The 20079-nt window shown below is 36.8% G+C and overlaps 1 pseudogene; it reads right to left on the bottom strand.

Annotated features, from left to right (window-relative positions):
• Positions 1-220: 220 nt before the first annotated feature.
• LOC119624211 (olfactory receptor 7E24-like) lies at positions 221-4670 on the bottom strand (annotated as a pseudogene).
• Between the last annotated feature and the right edge of the window lie 15409 nt (positions 4671-20079).

The following is a 20079-nucleotide window of genomic DNA, read 5'->3' as shown; positions in this document are numbered from 1 at the left end:
TCATGAGGTTTATGCTAAACAAAGGATCCCAGAATACTCACCCATTCCAGTTAAAGGCATAACAAAGAAAGCAATATTCACATAGGAAATGTGGAAAGGAATAAAAGCCATCAAGCAACAAAAATAATGTGAGGAAGGGGGCAGGATTTGCAGATGTAGAGATTTAATGTGGTTGCCCTTTCTAACCCACACAAGAAAAAGGACAGAACAGATCATGAGATTAGACTGTTCTGCTCCGCAGCCTCCACAGGGCACTTTGAATGCCCCTGTTTCTCAGTCTGCAGATGAAGGGGTTCAGCATAGCGGTGACCACAGTGTGCAACACTGATGCCACCACACCATTCCTGGGGGATAGTGACACAGCTGAAGTCAGGTACACGTCAGTGCCTGTTCCATAAAATAAGCAAACAATTGCCAGGTGAGAGCCACAGGTGGAGAAGGCTTTATACTTCCCATCTGACGATGGAATTCTTAGAGTGAGGGGACAATTTTATAGTAAGACAAAAGGATCCCTGAAATGAGAAGAAAAACAAATATAGTACTATCTAAATGTGTGAATATGTTATTGATGACACAGTCAGAACAGGCAAGGTTGAGAAGTTGAGATCGGTCACAGAAAAAATTAGAGATTTCCACAATCTTGAAGCAGGTGAATTGTAACAATCCAACTGTGCAGCTGGGAATCCAACACGCTGATGAAAAAGACACCAAAACTAAGAAGACACAGAAGTGAGGATTCATGATGACTGAGTAGTGCAGGGGGTGACAGATGGCCACAAATCAGTTATAGGCCATCACAGTCAGGAGCATGTCATCTATACATGCAAAAAGGACAAAGAAAGACATCTGTGCCAGGCAGTCCGCGTGGGAGATGACTCTGCTATGCGATTGCATGTCCACAATCATCTTGGGAACCGTGGCCAAGGTGAAACCGATGTCAGGCAAGGACAGGTTGGAGAGGAAGAAGTACATGGGGGTGTGGAGGTGGGAGTCAGGGCTGACGGCCAGGATGATGAACAAGTTCCCCAGCACCGCGACCAGACACATGGACAGGAACAGCCCAGCGAGGACTGGCTGCAGTTCTGGATCCTCTGAGAGTCCCAGGAGAAGGAATTCTGAGACACCTGTGAGATTCTGTGGTTCTGTGTGACTTGGACACCTTGAGAAGAAAAAAGGATTGGAAAAACAAAAGATAAAAACCAGCACTTAATGCCGTGTGTATATTTTGGATGCAAGCAATTCATGAGGAACATTTTCACACTTGAGGATCATACACCCTCAGCAATATTTCTCAGTTGTGACAAACCCAAAAATCTCAGAATTACATGATTTACTTTTTTGCTATTCAAGTCTTTCTGTGCATACATACTTTAGAGAAAATCCACTGGAGAATGTTAGAAGACCAAAACATAATATGTAACAAATCCAAGATCTCAGTAAAATATGGCCTACTCTTCTCAGAAAAAAAAAAAATGTTCTTCTCTCTCTAAGAAAACAAACTCATTCTAATTTAAAAATTAAGAAGCAGTGAAATACACTTTATTTTATTCTGGCACTGCTACAAATTCCTTTGATGTAGAATTCCTTTGATGTAGAATATTTATAAGCACTATACAAGAGCTAGGATCACATTATCTAAAAATGAAATCGAACCTTATAGTTCTTAATCAAAAGACCTTTTTACATGCCAGTTACTTCTCATATTTATTATCATCCTTAGGTTTTCTGACATAATTTCTTCATAAAAGTAAATGCATACTCAAATATGGGAACCATGTTTCCAAATTTATTTAATATATAACTCTTTGCCGAGCACATTTGCTCACACCTGTAATCCCAGCACTTTGGAAGGCCGAGGCTGGTGGATCACCTGAGGTCAACAGTTTCAGACCAGCCTGACCAGCACTGTGATATCCCATCTCTACTGAAAATACAAAATTAGCCAGGCATGGTGGTGGGCACCTGTAATCCCAGCCACTCAGGAGGCAGAAGCAGGAGAATCCCTTAGAACCCGGGATGCAGAGGTTGTACACCCTGTGATATTATTTTTGATATCCTAGGGAGATATTGCTTCTGATGTCATAGTGGGCATACACCCTGTGATATTATTTGTAATATCCTACAAAGATATTACTCCTAATATCACAGTGGGTGTACACCCTGTGATATTATTCCTAATATTTTACGGAGATATTACTCCTGATATTACAGTGAGTGTACACCATGTTTGTACACTCTGTGATATTATTCATAATAACCTAAAAAAATTACTGTTAATATCACAGTGGGTGTACACCCTGTGATATTATTTGTAATATCCTAGGTAGATATTACTCCTAATATCACAGTGGATATATACCATGTGTGCACATCCTTTGAAATTATCTGTAATATCCTAGGAAGATATTGCTCCTAATATCACAGTGGGTGTACATCCTGTGATATTATTCATAATAACCTAGGGAATTATTACTCCTAATATCACAGTGGGCGTACACTCCATGATATTATTCATAACATCCTAGAGAAATATTGCTCCCAATATCACAGTGGATGTACACCCTTTTATATGAAAAGTAATATCCTAGGAAGATATTACTTCTAATATCACAGTGGGTGTACACCCTGTGATATTATTTGTAATATCCTAGGGAGATATTACTCCTAATAGCACAGTGGGTGTGCACTATGAATGAACACCTTGTGATGTTATTCATAATATTCTAGGGAGAAATTACTCCTAATATCACAGTGGTGTACACCATGTGTGTATACCCTTTGGTGTTATTCGTAATATCCAAGGGAGATATTACGCCTAATGTCACGGTGGGTGTAAACCATGTGTGTACATTCTGTGATGTTATGCGTAATGTCTTAGAAAGTTATTGTTCCTAATGCCACAGAGGGTGTATACCATGTGTGTACACTCTGTGATGTTATTCATAATATCCTAGGGAGATATTTCTCCTAATATTACAGTGGGTGTACACCTTGTGTGTATGCCCTGTACTATTATTTGTTATATCCTGTGCAGATATTACTCCTAATATCACAGTGGGTGCACACCATGGATGTAAAATCTGTGATGTTATTCGTAATATCCTAGGGAGATATTACTCCTAATGTCATAGTGGGTGTATAGCCTGTGACATTATTTGTAATATCCTAGGGAGGTATTATTCCTATTATCACAGTGTGTGTACACCTTGTGATATTATTCATAATATCCTAGGGAGATATTACTTCTAATATCAGAGTGGGTGTACACCCTGTGATATTATTTGTAATATTCTGAGATATTACTGTATACACTGTGATATTTTTGTATTATTTTATGGAGATATTTCTTCTAAAGTCACAGTGGGTGTACACCTGGTGATAGTCTTCCTAATATCACAGTGGGTGTACACCATGTGTATTTGTAATATTCTAGGGAGATATTACTCCTAATATTACTGAGAGTGTACACCCTGCGATATTAGTTGTAACATTTTTGGGAGATATTACTTGTAAAGTCACAATGGGTGTACGATATTCTTCCTAATATTTTAGGGAGATGTTACTTCTAATATCACAGTGGGTGTACACCCTGTGATATTCATCATAATATCATATGGATGTATTACTCCTAATATATCACTTAGTAGTGATATTGTTCATAATGCCCAGGAAGGGAGAGAATGATATTACACCCCAATATTGCAGGGGGTGGGGAAGAATGATATTACACACAATATCACATGGGGTGTACACCTCCCCTGTGATATTGTTTCTCATATCCATGGGGCGAGAGGATGATATTACTCCAAATATCGCGGGTGGTGTATACCCTACCTATGATATAGTTCCTAATATCCAAAGGGGGAGAGGAGAATATTACTTTCAATGCCACAGGGATTGTACACACCCCCCTTATATGGTTCCTAATATCCCGTGGTAGAGAGGATATTACTACTCCCAATATCACAGGGCGTGTACATCCCCCCTATGATATTGTTCTTAATATCCATGGGGAGGAGGATGATATTACTTCCAATATCACAGGAGGTGTACAACCCCCTATAATATTGTTCCTAATATCCAGGGGGGAGAGGATGATATTATTCCCAATATCGTGGGAGGTGTCCACCCCCTGTGATATGGTTCATAATATCCTGTAAGGGAGAAGGGGGTGATATTATTCCCCGCATCTCAGAGGGTGTCCACCCCCCTGTGATATGTCATAATATCCAGGGCTGGAGAGGGGGGTGATATTACTCCCATATCGCAAAGGGTGTCCACCTCTCTGTGATACCATTCGTAATATCCAGGGCAAGAGAGGGGAGTGATACTACTTCCCATATCGCAAGAAGTTTACACCACCCCCTGTGATATTGCTCCTAATATATAGGGAGGGAGAGGATTATATTACTCCCAATATCGGAGGGTGTATGCACCCCCCTGTGATGTTGTTTATAATATCCAGGCAATGAGAGGATGATGTTACTCCCGAAATCGCAGCAGGTGTACTCTACCCCTGTGATGTTGTTCCTAATATCCTTGGGGTAATGGATGATACTACTTTCAATATTGCAGGGGTTGTACACCCCCCTGGGATATTGTTCGTAATAAAGAGGGAGGGAGAGGATGACATTACATTCAATATCGAGAGGGGTGTACGCCCCGCCCATGTTATTGTTCCTAATATCCAGGTGGGGAGAGGAAGATATTACTCCCAATATTGTACTGGTGTACATTTCCCCTGTGTTATATTTTCTAAAATACAGGGAGGGAGAGGAGAGTATAACCTCCAATTTGGCAGATAATTTACACCTCCCTTCTAATATTGTTCCTAATATCGAAGGGGGAGATAACATTATCCTAAATATTGCAGAGGGTCTACACCACCTCTGTGATATTATTCCTAATTTCCAGGGGGAGAGAGTATGATATTACTCCCAATGTCGTAAAAGTGTTCCCCCGCAGCTGTGATATTGTTCCTAACTTCCGGGGGGTGGGGCAAGTATGATATTATTCCCAATATGGCAGTGGGTGTACATTCCCCCTGTGTTATTGTTTCTAATACACGGGAGAGAGAGGATAGTATTTTTCCCAATTTGGCAGGTACTTTACACCACCCTTGTAATATTGTTCCTAATATTGAGGGGAGGAGAGGATAATATTTTCCTAAATATCTCAGGGGATGTACACCACCCCTGTGATATTTTTCCTAATTTCCAGGGGGAGAAAGGATGATATTACTCCCAATATCGTAAAAGTGTACAACCCCCTATGGTATTGTTTCAAATATCTAGGGAGGGCAAGTATGATCTTCCTTCCAATCTTGAAGGGGGAATACATCCCCCTGTAATATGGTTCCTAATATCCAGTGGGGGAGAGGATGACAGTACTCCCAATATCGCAGGAGGTGTACACCCCTCTGTCATATTGTTCATAATGTTCAAAGGGAAAGATAATATTATTCAAAATATCGTTAATGCCTTGTGTCTGCATCTCCCTGTTATATGGTTTGTAATATCCAGCAGGGAAGAGTGGGGTGATATTGCTCCCCATATTGTGGGGGGTGTCCACCCTTCATGATATGGTTGGTAATATTGGGAGTGGGAGAGGGGGGTAATATTACTCCCTACATCACATCATGGGGGGTGTCCACCCCCGTGTGACATGGTTCCTAACATTTAGGGGGAGGAGGGGGGGTGAAATTACTCCCCCTATCATGGGGGTTGTTTACCCCCCTGTGACACGGCTTGTAATATCCAGGGGGTGGGAGAGTGGGGTGATATTACTCCCCCTATTGTGGGGGATGTTCACCCCCCTGTGACATGGTTCATAACATTCAGGGGCTGAGAGCGGGGTGACATTACTCCCCATATCATGGGGGATTTTTCCCCCACTGTGACACGGTTCATAATATCCAGTTAGGGGAGAGGGGGGTGATATTACTCCCCATATGGCAAAGGGTGTCCACCCCCCATGACATGGTTCATAATATCCAAGGGGGGAGAGGGGTGTGATATTACTCCCCATATCATGGGGGTGTTTACCCCCCTGTGACATGATTAATAATATCCAGTGGGGGGAAAGGGGGGTGATGTTACTCCCCATATCACCGGGGGGTGTCCAACCCCCATGACATGTTTTGCAATATCCAGGGTGGGGAGAGGGGTGTGATATTACTCCCCGTATCGTGGGGGGCGTCCACCTCCCTATAACATGGTTTGTAATATCCAGGGAGAGATAGCTGAATTGATCAAGCAGAAGCAAGGATATCAGAGATTGAAGATCAACTTAATGAAATAAAGCGAGAAGACAAGATTAGAGAAAAAAGAATAAAAAGGAACAAACAAAACCTCTAAGAAATATGGGACTATGTGACAAGACCAAATCTACGTTTGATTACTTGAAAGTGACAGGGAGAATGGAACCAAGCTGAAAAACACTCTTCAGGATATTATCCAGGAGAACTTCCCCAACCTAGCAAGACAGGACAACATTCAAATTCAGGAAATACAGAGAACACCACAAAGATACTCCTCGAGAAGAGCAACCCCAAGACACATAATCGTCAGATTCACCAAGGTTGAAATGAAGGAAAAAACGTTAAGGGCAGCCAGAGAGAAAGGTCAGGTTATCCACAAAGGGAAGCCCATAAGACTAACAGCGAGTCTCTCAGCAGAAAACCTACAAGCCAGAAGACAGCAGGGGCCAATATTCAACATTCTCAAAGAAAAGAATTTCCAATTCCAAATTTCATATCCAGCCAAACTAAGCTTCATAAGTGAAGGAGAAATAAAATCTTTTACAGATAAGCAAATGCTGAAAGATTTTGTCACCAACGGGCCTGCCTTACAAGAGCTCCTGAAGGAAGCACAAAATATGGAAAGGAACAACCAGTTCCAGCCACTAGAAAAACATACCAAATTGTAAAATCCATCGACACTGTAAAGAAACTGCATCAACTAATGCGCAAAATAACCTGCTAGCATCATAATGACAGGATCAAATTCACACGTAACAATATTAATCTTAAATGTAAATGGGTTAAATGCCCCAATTAAAAGACACAGACTGGCAAATTGGATAAAGAGTTAAGACTAATCAGTGTGCTGTATTCAGGAGACCCATCTCACCTGCAAAGACACACTTAGGCTCAAAATAAAGGGATGAAGGAATATTTACCAAGCAAATGGAAAACCAAAAAAAAAAAAAAAAAAAAAAAGCAAGAGTTGCCATCCTAATCTCTGATAAAACAGACTTTAGACCAACAGAAATCAAAAGAGACAAAGAAGGGCATTACATAATGGTAAAGGGATCAATGCATCAAGAACTAACTATCCTAAATATATATGTGCCCAATACAGGAGGACTCAGACTCAAAAAGCAAGTACTTAGAGTCCTATAAAGAGACTTAGACTCCCACACAATAATAGTGGGAGACTTTGACATCCCACTGTCAATATTAGACAGATCAATGAGGCAGAAAAATAACAAGGATATTGAGGACTTGAACTCAGTTCTGGACCAAGCAGACCTAATAGACATCTACAGAACTCTCCACCCCAAATCAACAGAGTATACATTCTTCTCAGCACCTCATCGCACTTATTCCAAACTTGACCACATAATTGGAATCAAAATGCTCCTCAGCAAATGCAAAAGAACAGAAATCATAACCAACAGTCTCTCAGACCACAGTGCAATCAAATTGGAACTCAGGATTAAGAAACTCACTCAGAACCACACAACTATACAGAAACTGAACAACCTGCTCCTGAATGACTACTGGGTAAATAACAAAATGAAGGAAGAAATAAATATCTTTTTGGAATCAATGAGAACAAAGACACAATGTACCAGAATCTCTGGGACACATTTAAAGCAGTGTGTAGAGGGAAATTTATAGTACTAAATGCCCACAAGAGAAAGCAGGAGATATCTAAAATCAACACCCTAACATCAAAATTAAAAGAACTAGAGAAGAAAGAGCAAACAAACCCAAAAGCTAGCAGAAAACAAGAGATAACTAAGATCAGAGCAGAACTGAAGGAGATAGAGCCACGAAAAACCCTTCAAAAAATCAATGAATCCGGGAACTGGTTTTTTCAAAAGATCCACAAAATAGATAGACCACTAGCCAGACTAGTAAAGAAGAAAACAGAGAAGAATCAAATAGACGTGGTAAAATATCATAAAGAGGATATCACCACTGATCCCACAGAAATACAAACTACCGTCAGAGAATACTATAAACACCTCTATGCAAATAAACTAGAAAATCTAGAAGAAATGGATAAATTCCTGGACACATACACCCTCCCAAGTCTAAACCAGGAAGAAGTCGAATCCCTGAATAGGTCCATAACAAAGTCTGAAATTGATGCAGTAATTAATAACCTACCAACCAAAAAAAGTCCAGGACCAGACGGATTCACAGCCAAATTCTACCAGAGGTACAAAGAGGAGCTGGTACCATTCCTTCTGAAATTATTCCAAACAATAGAAAAAGAGGGAATCCTCCCAAACTCATTTTGTGAGGCCAGCATCATCCTGACACCAAAATCTTGCAGAGACACAACATAAAAAGAAAATTTCAGGCCAATATCCCTGATGAACATCGATGCAAAAATCCTCAATAAAATACTGGCAAACCGAATTGAACCCCATATCAAAAAGCTTATCCACCACAATCAAGTTGGCTTCATCCCTGGGATGCAAGGCTGGTTTAACATATGCAAATAAATAAATGTAATCCATTACATAAACAGAATCAGTGACAAAAACCACGTGATTATCTCAATAGTTGCAGAAAAGGCCTTCGACAAAATTCAACACCCCTTCATACTAAAATCTCTCAATAAGCTAGGTATCAGTGGAATGAATCTCAAAATAATTAGAGATATTTATGACAAACCCACAGCCAATATCATACTGAATGGGCAAAAACTAGAAGCATTCTCTTTGAAAACTGGTACAAGACAAGGATGCCCTCTCTCACCACTCCTATTCAACATAGTATTGGAAGTTCTGGCTAGGGCAATCAGGCAAGAGAAAGAAATGAAGGGTATTTAAATAGGAAAAGAGGAAGTCAAATTGTCTCTGTCTGCAGATGACTTGATTGTATATTTAGAAAACCCCATCATCTCAGCCCCAAACCTCCTTAAGCTGACAAACAACTTCAGCAAAATCTCAGGATACAAAAATCAATGTGCAAAAATCACAAGCATTCCTATACATCAATAACAGATAGAGAGCCAAATCATGAGTAAACTCCCATTCACAACTGCTACTAAGAAAATAAAATACCTATGAATACAACTTACAAGGGATGTGAAGGACCTCTTCGAGGAGAACTACAAACCACTGCTCAAGGAAGTAAGAGGACACAGACAAATGGAAAAATCTTCCATGCTCCTGGATAGGAAGAATCAATATCGTGAAAATGGCCATACTGCCCAAAGAAATTTATTGATTCAATGTTATACCCTTTAAGCTCCCACTGACTTTCTTCACAAAATTGGAAAAAACTACTTTAAACTTCACATGGAACCAGAAAAGAGCCTGCATAGCCAAGACAATCCTAAGCAAAAAGAACAAAGCTGGAGGCATTGCACTATCTGACTTCAAACTATACTACAAAGCTACAGTAACCAAAACAGCATGGTACTGGTACCAACACAGATATATAGACCAATGGAACAGAATAGAGGCCTCAGAAATAACACCACACATCTACAACCATCTGATCTTTGACAAACTTCACACAAACAAGCAATAGGGAAAGCATTCTCTATTTAATAAATGGTGTTGGAAAAACTGGCTAGCCAAATGCAGAAAATTGAAACTGGACTCCTTCCTTACACCTTATACAAAAATTAACTGAAGATGGATTAAAGACTTAAATGTAAGACCTAAAACCATAAAAATCCTAGAAGAAAACCTAGGCAATACCATTCAGCACATAAGCATGAGCAAAGACTTCATGTCTAAAATACCAAAAGCAATAGCAACAAAATTGACAAATGAGATCTAATTAAACTAAAGAGCTTCTGTGCAGCTAAAGAAACTATCACCGGAGTGAACATGCAACCTACAGAATGGGAGAAAATTTTTGTACTCTATCCATCTGACCAAGGGCTAATATCCAGAATCTACAAAAAACTTAAACAAATTTACAAGAAAAAAACCAAACAACCCCATCAAAAAGTGGACAAAGGATATTAATACACACTTCTCAAAAGAAGACATTTATGCAGCCAACAAACATACGAAATAAGACTCATCATCACTGGTCATTAGAGAAATGCAAATCAAAACCACAATCAGATACCATCTCATGCCAGTTAGAATGGTGATCATTAAAAAGTCAGGAAACAACAAATGCTGGAGAGGATGTGGAGAAATAGGAACACTTTTACACTGTTGGTGGGAGTGTAAATTAGTTCAACCACTGTGGAAGACAGTGTGGCAATTCCTCAAGAATTTACAACTAGAAATACCATTTGACCCAGCAATCCCATTACTGGGTATACACCCAGAGGATTATAAATCATTCTACTATAAAGATACATGCACATGTATGTTTATCATGGCACTATTCACAATAGCAAATACTTGGATCCAATACAAATGTCCATCAATGATAGACTGGATAAAGAAAATGTGGCACATATACACCATGGAATACTATGCAGCCATAAAAAAGGATGGGTTCATGTCCTTTGTAGGGATATGGATGAAGCTGGAAACTCATTCTCAGCAAACTAAAACAAGAACAGAAACCAAACACTGCATGTTCTCACTCATAAGTGGGAGCTGAACAATGAGAACACATGGACACAGGGAGGGGAACATCACACACCAGGGCTTGTTGGTGGGTGAAGGGCTAGGGGAAGGATAGCATTGGGAGAAATACCTAATGTAGTTGACGGGTTGATGGGTGTGGCAAACCACCATCTCACGTGTATACCTATGTAACAAAACTGCACGTTCTGCACATGTACCCCAGAACTTAAAGTGTAATAAAAAAAGAAAGATTCCAAACATACATTTATGTGTACAAAATCAGACAAAAAACTCTGATACGTAGGTGGTAGGCAAGTAGATAAATAGGAATAGTTTTATAATTAAGTTTCATACTACACATGCCTTTTAAATGTACTTCATTAATTATATTTGAATTCACTAGAATAAAATAGGCTTAAGGAATTGCTGAATTGTAGGTAAATATTTAATAACAGGATCATACAATTTATCACGAATTGAAGCCGTACTTTGCATTTTTAGTGCATATGTCCTCTTTAGACAATAAGAGTATACTCTCTGCTATAAAAACACTTTCTCATACCTTCTCATTTTTTTAGTCATAAAATTATTTTATTTTGTCAGAGCAAATACTATTTTTTACAGTAGGAAAACAGGAATGAATTAACATAAAATTTGAATGAAACTTAAAACAAAGCCTCGCATAAAATGTACCACATTATTTCAGGAGTATGATTCTGGGAATCAGATATTATATGTCACCTTGCAAATTTTTCCAAGTTACAATTTATATAGTATCAGATACACCCATTTTAAGAGCACTCACAGTTTGATTAATTTTGACGAATGTATACACACATGTAATCACCACCATATTTAAGATGTAGAATATTTCTATCACCCCAAAAGTTTCCCTTCTTCCCCTTCCCAGTCAATCACCCTTTCTTCACCCATACTTCCACTGATCTGCTATGATTGTAGATTAGATTAGTTTTCTAGAGTTTCCAATAATCGTAACTATACATTATATACTCTTTTATCTGCGTTCTTTTTGGAACCTATCCATGTTGTGTATATCAATAGTTTGTTTCTTTTTACTTCTGAGTAACAGTTCATTGTATGAATATGTTTATACATTGTGTTTATTTACTTGATGGACATTTTGGCTGTTTACAGTTTTTGTCTTTCATAAAAAAAATCTGTGAATAACCTTGTACATATCATTTTGTGGAAATATGTTTTCATTTTTCTTGGGTAAATACCTAGAAGTGTCATTGCTATATTACATGATTAGTATATGTTTAATTTTGTAAGAAACTGCCAAACCATTTCTCAAAATGATTGTAACAATTTACACTCCCGTCAATTATTTATGACAATTCCACTTGTTCCACATTCTCCTCAACACCTGGCATTGTCAGCTTTTAAAATTTTTGGCCATTCTACTAGTGGTGTGTTTGTATCTCACTGTGGTTTTGATTTGCTGTTTCCTGAGACTAATAATCTTAGCATCTTTTGATGTATTGACCATTTGTATATCTTCTTTTGTGAAATGTGTTTGTCGAAACCTTCTGCCTGTTTTTTTAACTGAGTGGATGTCTTCTAACATTGAGTCATAAGAGTTCTTATAAATTGTAAGATTTATATACATCTGATATATACTTAGATATCAGTTTTTGTCAGATATATGTATTATGAATATTTTCTCCCAGCCTGTGGCATTTCTTTAAAAAGCAGGAGGTTTTAGTTTTATGAAGTCCAATGTTTCATGCTTTTTGTTTCCTGTCTAAAGAAATCCTTACCAACTCCAAGGTCACAAGGATTTTCTCCTGCACTTTCTTCTGTAAGTTTTATAGTTTTAGCTTTTATGTTTAGGTCTTGCAAGTTAATGTTTTGGTATGGTGTGGGATCAAGATTTCTTTTTTTTTAATCCTACATGAATATTCAGTTGTTGCAGTACCATTTGTTAAAAAGATTATCCCCTTCTCACTGAATTGGCTTGGAACTTTTGTCAAAATCAGTTGACCACATGCATATATTTCTATTTTTGAACTATTCTGTTGCATTGATCTGTATGCTTATCCTTATTCCACTGCCACACTGTCTTAATTACTGTAGTTTACATTAAATCTTGAAAACAAGTAGTGTGAGTTCTCCTAATTTATTCTTTTTCAAAATGGTTTTGGCTATTCTAGGTCCTTTACATTTTGATTTAAATTGTAAAAAAAACTTGTCAATTTTGAAAAACGTCCCCTGATGTTTTGATTGGCATTGCATTGAATTTATATATCCACTTAGAGATAACTGGAATTTTAGTGATACTATTCCAATCCATGAACTTGGTAAATTTCTCCATTTATTTGGGTCTTCTGTAGGCCTTTCAGAAGTGTGTTGTAGCTTTCACTATAAATTTCTTCCTTTTTATTTTATGTTTGTTAATGTTTTTGTAAACGATTTCTATTTGTTAATTATTTGAACATAGAAACAACTGCTTTACTTATTAAACTTGTATCCTGTGACCTTGTTTAACTCACTATTTCTCACAGGTTTTTTTGGTAGATTTCTCCAAATTTGGTACTTACATTGTATCATCATCTGTGAATGAAAGCAATTTTATATCTTTCTCTCCAATATGTATAACTTGTGTTTATTTTTCTTATCTTATTGCATTGACTTTGACATCCAATACAATGTTGAATAAACATGATGGTTGTAAACATTTTTACTTTGTTTATAATCTTTCGGGGAAAGCCTTCATTTATTCACAAGTAAATGTGATGTTAACTTCAGGGTATTTATAGATGGCTTTGATCAAATTCCTTCTATTCTATAAAAACTGAGAATTTTTACCATATATTTGACTTTGTCAAATGCATTTTCTGCACCTATTAAGATGTTCCATTTTTATTTTTTTAATGTTATTTTGTTGAATTGTGTTGATTGATTTGAAATATTAAACAAACTTTGCATTTCTGGGACAAATTCCACTTGTTCAAGATACATAATACTTTGTACATATTATTTGATGCAATTTGTTACTATCATAGTGTTAAGGATTTATTTTGTCTTTGTAGATGATGGATATTAAATTAATCTGTAGTTTCTTTTTCCTAAAATGTTTTCATCTTTTTTTTTTTTTTTTTTAAATCAGGGTAATGCTAGCTTCAGAAAATGAGTCTGGATGGGTATCTCATTCTTAATCTTCTAATTGAATTTGTATAATTTTCACTTCAGATACTTCATTTTTCTTCTCTTGCAGTTCCACTCAGTTTCATTCTTTAAATCTTCCATTTTTCTCCTCATTACATTCATGTTTTTCTTTAAATTCTTAAGCATATTAAACACATTTTTAAAGTGATTATTTTATCATTCTTGCTACTAATTCCACCTTATCATTTCTGTATCTGTTTCTATGGAATTATTTTTTTCTTTGGATACGTTTTCTTCTATTTTTGCATGTCTATCAATTTTTGATTGAATGTTAAACATCATAAACATTTTATTGTTAAGGGCTGGATTTTGTTGTATTTCTTTAAAGGAAATTAATTTCGTTCTGGCAAGAAATTAAACTACTTGTGATTCAGTTTGATATTTTCTAGGCTTGTTTTAAAACTTTTTATGCTTTTTGAGGGTGTGTTTAAAGTCACTGTTCCTGTCGTACCAGTTTACCTCCAGATAGGCTTCTTCTGGCGTCTCTAGTAAATTTCATATGCATTTAACAAAATCATCCTGCCCTGGCTGGAAGGAACTTGAATAATTCTGGTTCTGAATAAGCTATAGATATTGTTCAGCTTCTATTTCTTGGTAATTTTTCTTTTTCTACATGTTGTTATTTGTATAGTCTTGCTAAATTTTATCCTATGCATGGGCAGGTTATTATTGAGTCAAAGACTCAAAGCGACTCCTATTCAATTACCCAGAGCCCTTTTCTCTGAATAGTCATCCTCTCTGCGATATTCTACCTTCCAAAATCTAGTTGCCTGGGCCACCCTGAACTCTAATCTCTGTCTCCTCAACTCAGGGAAAACTCCTCATACTTTGATCAGCTTCCCTATATCTGCACTGATGGGCCATAAATTGTCTATAGGCTAAAAGTGGAAGCTATTGTAGGATTCACCTATTTCCCTTCTGTCAGGGATCACAACCCTTTACTGAATTTGTCCAATGCCCAAACACTTTTATTTTATGTATATTTGGCCAGATTTCTAACTGTTCCTGGTTAGAGAGTACATCCACGTTCTTTTACTCCCTCATGACTGTAGGTAAAAACTACAGTATTAAATAATAATCAGGATCTGTCATTGATGTTTCTCTGTACATTTTTTGGGGGGCATGTGGTGTACCATTTTAATCTGATGATTTTGATTTACAGATTTTATTATTTCAAGGAGTTTTTTTCTGAATTCTATTTCTAAACAATTTTGGGGAGCATTCTATTCGTTGGCTTCACTATTTTTGGGACATCAAATATCCTCAATGTGAGATTTTCTTTCTCTGATTTATATGTCTATTTTTACACCATTTGTTTTACTCTTTTTTCTACTAATTTATTATTATTGGATTAAACCTTCCAACTGTTTTTATTTGAGTATTGGCTTTGTATATCCTGTTCAGGTAATTTTTAGTTTATAGACAATGTTATTTTGACTTGCTTTTATTTCCTCAACTTTACAATTTCTATTTTTCTTTCCATTCTGTTACTTTGTTTTCCATTTAGACTTTAAGCTCTTGATTTACTGATTTCATATTTACTAAGTAGATCTATAAAGCTCAGCACTTGAAGGCAATTTGTTTTCATATTCCATGTTACGTTATTATTCAGACTGGGTTATTTGACAGTTCTTGCTGACTTTCTGGATTATTTGCTTCCTGGGAATGAATTCTGTTTGATATCTTTCTCACTTTATTTGAGAATTGTTTTTCTTTTCTGATTGGAGGTCTAGATATTTATTTCCATTCACTTTTCTGAAGCCAGTTTATACCTTGGGTCTCTACCTAAGTAGTTACTTAGAGAGGCTTTCTCTTATTCTCTTATCTAAATTAGGATTCCACTGTTATTCTCCATCTCTGAACCCTGATCTTTTCCTTTATAGCATTTATTACAACGTGTGATTTTGATCACAATTTAAGAAAGAAAATTCCTTCTATCTTTGATGTAATTTTTGCTCACACCCCAAAAGGTCTACCAGTGCCATCAAGGGGTTTCTTTTTTTTAATTTTTAGCATTAGAAACTTCAACATTGTAACTTGCTATCTGGTGAATAAAAAACAATTACTGTGAAATTTTCAGAGAATTTTAAAGAAAAATAACTCATTTATAAACAGCACAGATAATATAGCTTGCTTGGGGCATGAATAAAAGTCTAAATGTCATTGGAAGATATTGATTTTCACAGCTAGTTTGTTTGATCCTTTCTATTAAAGTCCTTACCCAGTGCTAAGTGATCAATACCAGTTAAGAGTGTTCTCAGAACATCACAAAAAAAAAAGATGATCGATCGAAAGGACAAAAATGTATGGATAAAACAAAAATCTGATGCTCTCTTTTGGCCCTGTCTGAAAATGATATTTTAGTCTATGCCCCAAATCTACCCCATGCACATTCTGAAAATTTCTGACTTCATCTTTTCAGACTTTTTATTCTCTCTCTCATGTATAGACAGCTATGTAACTACTTATTATTTTGTGCAGACTGTCATTAGCACAACTTAAGAATTGTGGCCAGACAAAACATGAGAGGAATTTACATACTTGAAACCAAAACATTTTGTGATATATCTAGAGCCAACTGAAAAGAATTTGAAAAAAACACCACAAAATTTAATTGGGCAGAAAAGTGGTTAAATCCAACGTGGGTGTTTCAAAATACCATTTGTCCCAATGAACTCACTATAAAAGAGCCCAGCATGTTCTATTCCAAAGTAGAATCATTTTGGAAGCAAAGAATGTCTTTTGTTAACAATGGTGCATTCCTCTTAGAGTATAAAAGCCTCTGGGATGCCAAAATGGTTTATTTGGAACTTTTGTTGCTGGTATTGAGAAAGTAAATCCTAAAGATTTTGTTAAAATCTTTGGCAAGTCAAACGGTTTCTAACTATTTGTTTTCAACAAAACTGAAAAAGATTCAAATCAAGATATCTTGTACATGGTTAAAAATTATTTTTAAAGTAGATCAGCAGGTGCTTTCTGGCATTTAACTCAGAAGTAGTTCAAAGATTTGTGATACTGCAATGACAAAACTTCTTCCATTTCCATTCTCATGGTTTTTTTTTTTGTTTTTGAGATGGAGTCTTGCTCCGTCGCCCAGGCTGTAGTGCAGTGGCGCAATCTCAGCTCACTGAAAGCTCTGCCTCCTGGGTTCACGCCATTCTCCTGCCTCAGCATCCCAAGGAGCTGGGACTACAGGCGCCCGCCATCACGCCTGGATAATTTTTTGTATTTTTTAGTAGAGAGGGGGTTTCACTGTGTTAGCCAGGATGGTCTCAATCTCCTGACCTCGTGATCCGCCTGCCTCAGCCTCCCAAAGTGCTGGGATTACAGGCGTGAGCCACTGCGCCCGGCTCCATTCTCATTTTTTATGTGAATGAAGTTTCTCAACTCTTACATCCATTAAAACACCAACTACAAGATAGTGTGAGAATTGCTGCTGAGCATTTTTTTATTTTAGTAATAGGTAAGAATTGTCCATGGATGATGGAACTGATTAAAAAATATCTTATCCATCTTGTTAAGAGATGAATTTCTAGTAAAAATTGACTGTCTATATTTTATAATTAATGCAAATGTAATACATTTATGTTTAATCAATTCTATTATAAATATTCGTAATAATTCATTTTAGAGGAAAATTTTATAAAGTATTATAGATATGAGAAATGAAAATATATATTCATCTATTTTTTCAAGAAGAATAAAACGAATGAGTAAAAAACTCTCAACAATAAAATGTAATGCATTATGATGAAATTCAAGGGAAATAGAAGTATATAAAATTTTTGACAGTTAAAGAAGAGCCTGCTCCTTTATTTCTGAAATGGATGATATCATTATCAAATTGCTATGGTATTTAGATTCCAAAGGCTGTATTTAAAAGAGCAAGACATTGGGAGGCCAAGGCAAGCAGATCACGTGAGGTCAGGAGTTCAAGACCAGCTTGACCAACATGGTGAAACCCCATCTCTACTAGAAATACAAAAATTAACCAGATGTGGTGGTGTGCTCCTGTAATCCCAGCTACTTGGGAGGCTGAGGCAGGAGAATCACTTGAACCTGGGAAGCAGAGGTTGCAGTGAACTTAGATCGTGCCACTGCACGCCAGCCTGGGCAACAGACTGAAGTGCAGACTCCATCTGGAAAAAGAAAAAAAGAGCAATGCAATAGCTTAAAATGTCAATATTTATAATATATTGGAAAGTTTATATTTATAACTGTTTAAATTTATGAAAAACATTTTAAGTGTCACCTAAAAAAAGTTAGTGAGCAAAATTGTTTGAAGATCACTGTACTAAGCTATGCAGACTTGTAATAATCTCAATTACCTTAACTTTTGTAATCTGAAAAAGTAGATATATCAAATTTACAGAGTACTGTGAGAGTTAAATGAAATAATAAGTGCAAACATCCTAGCAATAAAAAAGGTCTCAATGAATGTTAAGTTCATTTTCAAGTGAAGTCTCCAAGTTGAACTGACCTTTCTAAGAAAGATGGTGTGAGGCCTGCCCCAGCTCCAGTGAGAGAGGTTATGGAAGCCACACCTTTGGTTAGCAGCCCTGGGTAAGGTGTAGGGACAGGCCAAAAATTCCAGAGAAATGAAGAGACATATTTAGGTACTACTTAATTGGGGCAGGACCAGAACAGGAAACCAATTATCCGCTTCTCCACATACAAAGCATTTCTTATGTGTCTGGTGCAGTGTGTCAAACCTATTTCAATCATTATATAATTTAATCCCATGAACAAACTAAAACAAAGGTTTTCCAATGAGATTTTCTCTGACCCACTACAAGTTCATCCCCATTTCCTGCTTAATTTTTCCATAATATACAACATCTGGCATTTCATATATTTTATTTTGTATTTGTTTGTCCCCCACTAGAACGTAGTAGGGTAGAAATCATGAGTTTTGTTTACCATACTATATCCACCACCTGGGATAGTGTTGGGCATGTAGTAGATGTTTACTGAATTCAATGTATCAATAAATATAAAAAAACCTAAAGGAACAATATTTAAGGGGACAATGTTTATGAACCAAGTGAAAACTTGTGGGATGAATGCAAGAACAAAAATGTGGACAAATAAGTGTTGAAGGGGCCTGTCTGAAGGTTACTAACTAATAAATCAATTTCATTCTGGAAAAATCTTTCCAGTGCTTTCAAAACTCTGCTTTGTGCTTTGTTCAGGTAGAGTTAATTAGTGCTCCATGAATAAAGGTTCTGCAGTAAAATAAGCTTGAGAAATCTTTTTGGAAATTCATGACATTAAAAGAGTGAAAGAAAAAACATAAATGAAAATGTAATCTTAAATTTTGTTTAAGGGAAAATGAATTTATTTGTACAGAATACATTTTTCTTCACTTACTTTTAAACGTTTTCCATCGAATCTTAGCTTATGAATTTCTGCTCTTTAGGCATACCTCAGTTCTATGTTCTTAGTGACATCTTGCTGAAAACACTGCTCTTAATACATGACATGAGGCTAGAGAAAGTCATAACTGAAGGGATAGACTAAGTGAATGGCGGTTTGGAGCACCAACCTATAAAGAGGCTAAGACATCTCTAGACAACTGGAAATACGCCGCCAATTCTGTTTCCCATTACCAGATGGAAAATGGTGACATGCACATGGTTCTTACTTCTACTGAAGGAGATAGTGCCCTCTAGTGGAAATTAAAACAAAAAGACCCACCTTGCTGGCGTCAATTGCTATAGCTGTGCTCCTCACTAACCGCTACACGTGGCTATTTAAAATTTTAATTTCCTACGTTTTAAATTAAAATTTCTGTTTCTCAGCTCAGTTGTATTAGCCACACTTCAAGAGCTCAACATCCACATATGGCTAGCAGTTACTGTACTGGATAGCACAGAAATAGAACATTCTCACCTTTGGACAAATTTTGTACAGGGTGTACCACTAACCCCAAGCCAACCAGCTGACATGCCTTAAGTCTACTGTCCTAGTCAACTAAAATTCCTAAACTATTAAAATGCCTGGTATTGTGCTTTTTACTAGGAATAAGTGATTCACTTTGTTGTTGAATTTTTCATATCTTAAAAATACCTCTCAAGAAGTAATTTCAAAAAAAAAAAAAAAAACCAC

Source organism: Chlorocebus sabaeus, chromosome 1, assembly GCF_047675955.1.
Source record: "Chlorocebus sabaeus isolate Y175 chromosome 1, mChlSab1.0.hap1, whole genome shotgun sequence".
NCBI lineage: Eukaryota > Metazoa > Chordata > Mammalia > Primates > Cercopithecidae > Chlorocebus > Chlorocebus sabaeus.
Note: the sequence above shows the minus strand (reverse complement) of the source record. Positions and strands in the feature narration are given on the sequence as shown.